General features: G+C 37.6%; 2 protein-coding genes across 3 annotated transcripts in view; both read right to left on the reverse strand.

The window, feature by feature from the left end:
• LOC122260102 (bifunctional peptidase and arginyl-hydroxylase JMJD5) overlaps positions 1–5,000 on the reverse strand; it is a 78,727-nt gene that overhangs the window by 11,353 nt on the left and 62,374 nt on the right. The window lies entirely within an intron of this gene.
• LOC147471181 (F-box and leucine-rich repeat protein 13-like) overlaps positions 3,439–5,000 on the reverse strand; it is a 3,297-nt gene continuing 1,735 nt past the window's right edge. Inside the window, exon 1 of the mRNA XM_086541176.1 lies at positions 3,439–5,000. This exon is cut by the window's right edge and continues 1,735 nt beyond it. The gene's annotated coding sequence lies outside the window, so the exon portion shown is untranslated.

Here is a 5,000-nt window from a genome sequence, read left to right on the forward strand (position 1 = left end):
TATATATATATATATATATGTATATATATATATATATATACATATATATATATATATATATATATATATATACATATATATATATACACACACACACACACACACACACACACACACACACACACACACACACACACACACACACACACACACACACACACACACACACACACACACGTTTTATATATTCTTGTTTTTATTAAGCTGCATTTTCATAATTACAATATCTATATAATTCTCTTATCAAACATAATAATAAAGTATGATAAGATTTTCAGAAATGAAGAGTTCACTGTCGAACACTAGATCGCTCTCGGCTTTACTCCCATAATTCATCTGCACAACACCTATGTAAGAATGTTTCTCCTTTGAAGTTAGATATAACTTTTATGTTTGATAAATCCTTTAGTTACATGTGCTGTTCACGATCACCCATATCCTACAAGAACTTTGAGATGAACAGTACTGACAATATTCTTATCCCAATGACGAAAAAAAATACCGAAACGTAATTTAAATGAAGAGCGATATGCTTTTGCACTAGAACGCATAATTTCGGAGTGACACAGTTCGTTAAAGTTATGACTAATATTTGGTCGCATCACAAAAATATAAAAGGATAGGTGTTCACTCGGAACCCAGCCTACACAATCAGAGAGTTTCCAAGCTAAGTAATAATGTGTCCCCATAAGTATACGTCTGTATATAAGTGTGGGAGAAGAAGGAAATAAATAGAGGGAGGGAGGGAATGCCACGTAATCAAGATCTTTAGGCGTTTGTTGGCATTTCCAAGGTTCACACACTCTTGTGAAGATTATCTGTTGTTTGGCTGTTTGATGCAACCTATTGTTTTCGTGTTCAAAATCAAACTTTGAAGAATGGTTATATTGGGTCTTGAATAAGTTCTAGATTGTAGTATTTTATCCGTTGCATGACTAGTCAACCAACCAGTGTTTCCTTTATACCGTATTGTATTTAGATTGCTTTAGGTAAGAAAGAAAGAAAGAGAGGTAAAGAGAAAAAGAGAGAAACTTTTTATTCACGAATGGGATGTGGGATATGGGGGAGGGGCTTCGCATTTCTGAAAATTGCATTGAAAATTCTTGTGTAAAGGAAGAGGGGGGTGTCCGTACGATAAAGACTGCATATGTGAGTCTGCAAATGATTGTTGAGGCTTTAAAATGTCACTATGAGCCTGTTGATATATTTTTCAAACAGCATAATATGACATAGATCGGTATTAACGATTGGCCATAACTGAACACACATTATAACTTTAAAAATAACAGAGTTTACCTTGCAAATCCCATTTTCTTTCGAGGCGATTTGTGACCCGAGGAAAATTTTACTGGTATACTCATATTTTCCTTGTTTCTCTCTCCGTATCTTTATATCCATCATCATCATGTAAAGATCAAATTATGGTTTGGCAGCCGGTGGATTACTAGTTAACGCGTAAAACAAACTATGTATTGGTATTTCGCAAAGTAAAGTGGGTAGTTGAATTCCACTTCCAATATAGGGTTCCCAAAATTAATCAAATTAAAAACAATTATCCTTCAAAACGAATCCTTTAATATAATATATATATTCTTAGTTTGCCATTATTATTCTTTGCATCATGAAATCAAAATATATGTGGCAACACAAGCGTTGGCAAAACCGATTCGATAAATATCCAAGACAGATCACTTTATCCCTTATCTAATGAAAGCGACATTGTTACCCTTATCAGGTCTTATCAAGTCTTCCGGGGAGCAGATAAGGAGTGGTTAACTGTGATTGGTGGATAATCGGCTTGCCACCTGTCCACCGGGTCTCTGATTGGTCGATTGGAAAAGAGAAACGCTCGTGAATGGTCGACTTATAACACGCCACTCTGGTCACTGTTGCGGGTGGCTTTGTACCTTCCGCTTAAAAAGAAGTCTTGGTTAAATAAAATTTCTAAAAAAGGAGAAAAAACACCATTCACTAAATAAACTCGTTAATCTGTGTCACTTTCAAGAATAACATTTTTTTCTTCTTTTTATAAACGGTTTATGAACAAAAAGATAAAAAATAAGGCTGATTTCTAATCTAATATCAGATTGATCGGGTTTGTTTTCTTTTAAACCCATGTTCTCAGTAAGGTGTCGGGAAAAGTCTTATGGAATTCAAGGAAAATATTTCTAAAAACTTCCACGGAAAATTCTTTACCTATATATGACGCACGCAAACGCGCTCGCTCTCTCGCTCTCTCGCTCTCTTTCTCTTTCTCTTTCTCTTTCTCTTTCTCTTTCTCTTTCTCTTTCTCTTTCTCTTTCTCTTTCTCTCTCTCTCTCTTTCTCTTTCTCTCTCACACTCTTTTTTTTTTTTTTTTTTTTTTACTTCGCTATCGCAAGACTTAATGTGCGTAAGATAGAAAACACCTCATGCCACAACATTATCTATAGGATTTACAAAATGAAATGTAGATTTTTTGATATGTATTATTCAATATTTTAATGCAGCACAATATTGCCAATCATGGATAGGTTTTCTGGAATTAGTCCTATAAAACTACATATTTTACTTATCCAGAATTACAGTAAATCAGATATATACAGCAGTCATCAGCATTAAGCCAATATGTCAAAGGAGAGAATATGGAGTCCGGAACACTGAAAAGGACAAACAGAAAAGACAAATCAAAAGCAAGAGCGAATATCAACAAACACACAATCAAAAAACACACACACACTCATCTCGTCCCCCCGGGATGTTCTCTCTCATGTTACCTCATCCTTTTGAGATGTAACCGCTTGTCTTAATCAATATATCAAAGTCTTCTCCCTCAATTATGAAGGAGCCTTCTTTACCGGTTGGGGGGAGGGGGTGGGGGGGTAACCAGTGGCGCTCATCCTGCAGATGGACGTTGCATCCTCAACCCTGGCCCATCTTTACGACTTGATGGTAGAGAACATGGGCTCAGACTTGGGTCCCTCTCGCTCCGCAGCTGCCACGACTGAGTGCCCTCAGTCATAGACGAACTAGAGTTGGAACCGACTCGAAGGTAGACTACCAGACTTCATTCAAAGTTCCTGTTCAGCCTGAAGATTTTGATAATGCCTACTGGTTGGCGAGAGCTCGCGAAACCCGGAAGAAAATCCATTTTTTAATTATCGGGAATGGTTGCTGCCCTAGAGGACGAGACCTAGGAAACCAGGTAACTTAATGATGGCAAAAATGTCCGTAAATCTGCAGAGACTTTTAAGGAGAGAATAATTTGGATGGGCTTTCTTTGTTTTCCTGCAATTACATATCCTCGGGTCACTGGCACAGGTCCTAGTAACAACGACCTAGCAATTTTGAGCTCCTAGAACCTCAGCCATTCCTGGGCTTACGATGCCTAAGCGGCCAAATTTGAGTGTAGAAAATCATCAGATGGAGTCTAGTGAAAGAAAATAATAATTCAAAGAAAAAAAAAAAACTTTTAATGCACTAAATATCGTTCCACAAATTGTTATATATAAATTTAGTACAAAATATTAGTACAAAATATAACACAAAAGATGTTCCAGCAAATCGTGTAGGAGTCAAGGTTGTGGCCACCTTAAGCAGTGACATTAAAAAAGTGTACGAAAAGTTCTGGCGAGATACATGAAGCAGGTGTACATTTATTTGACATTGTTTAAAATGAAATACATGTTTGCCAATACAAATCATTTATTATGATAAATGATATCACAATCATTCTCACACTGAGTAAACCACATAGAAAAGAATTCAAGAAGCATTATGCATCAAACCATGAAGCAAGAAACACAATCTTGCAATACTTTCAGATTCAAATTCTGCAATAACAATTTCGATATCAATATATTCTTGGACCCAGTGTTTCTAGGATTAGTATTTTACCAGGTGATGTGCTGTCCCACATCTACAATGGTCCCATCCTTTATCAAGCTATCCATGCATATTGACCACGACCCCCTTAGAGTGTCTCAGATCTTATCAATATTGCAACTTGTTAGTTTCTATACTGCTTCCCCACGTACAGACAGATAAGCATACAGAGCGAGCTGGCCTCATCTGAGCCTTATCTCCTCCTCTGTATCACAAAACCACAATGCCCAGGTGCGTCTTTCAAGAGACTGACTATTTCTATACTGAAATAAGCACTTAAACAAACATTTCATGGGAAAACCTCACAATTACATTCTGCTCATAATCATATACAATACGTACGAATTATACACGAGAAAAAATATAAGAGGAAGGAAAGAGGGGAGGGGGGTTGAAGGAGAGATGGAGGGAGAGAGAGATAATGAGATTGAGATAGAGATAAATAGATGTTTTGTGAGTGTGTGAGTGTGTGTGTGTATGTGTGTGTGTGTGTGTGTGTGTGTTAAGTGTGTGAGTGTGAGTGAGTGTGTGTGTGTGTGTGTTAAGTGTGTGAGTGTGAGTGAGTGTGTGTGTGTATGTGTGTGTGAGAGTGAGTGAGTGTGAGTGTGTGTGTATATGTTAAGTGTGTGAGTGTGAGTGTGTGTGAGTGAGTGAGTGTGTGTATGTGTGTGTGTGTGTGTGTGTGTGTGTGTGTGTGTGTGTGTGTGTGTGTGTGTGTGTGTGTGTGTGTGTGTGTGCGTGCGTGTGTGTGTGCGTGCGTGTGAGAGAGAGAGAAACAGAGAGAGAGAAAGAGAGAGAGAGAGAGAGAGAGAGAGAGAGAGAGAGAGAGAGAGAGAGAGAGAGAGAGAGAGAGAGAGAGAGAGAGAGAGAGAGAGAAGGGGCGGGCTGGCAGACAGAGAAATATAGCAAGGGTTATCTAAAGCTGCTGGTGACACACGGCTATAAAGTTATGATTTATTTGTTTTAAAAATACCATTCAGTAACGTTACATAATACATATAGAGTTTCATTTTCCTCTGGTGTTGGTCACTAAAAATGTCAAATTCCTGTCAATATACAAAATGTTTTCTTGATATTGTTCCAATGAGAGTACTCCATTCACAATGCATATGCGATATTCATTGGAAAATCACTTA

The sequence above is a fragment of the Penaeus japonicus genome, unplaced genomic scaffold (genome assembly GCF_977035675.1).
Source record: "Penaeus japonicus unplaced genomic scaffold, GWHDUDI00000001_assembly GWHDUDI00000010, whole genome shotgun sequence".
In the NCBI taxonomy this organism is placed as follows: domain Eukaryota; kingdom Metazoa; phylum Arthropoda; class Malacostraca; order Decapoda; family Penaeidae; genus Penaeus; species Penaeus japonicus.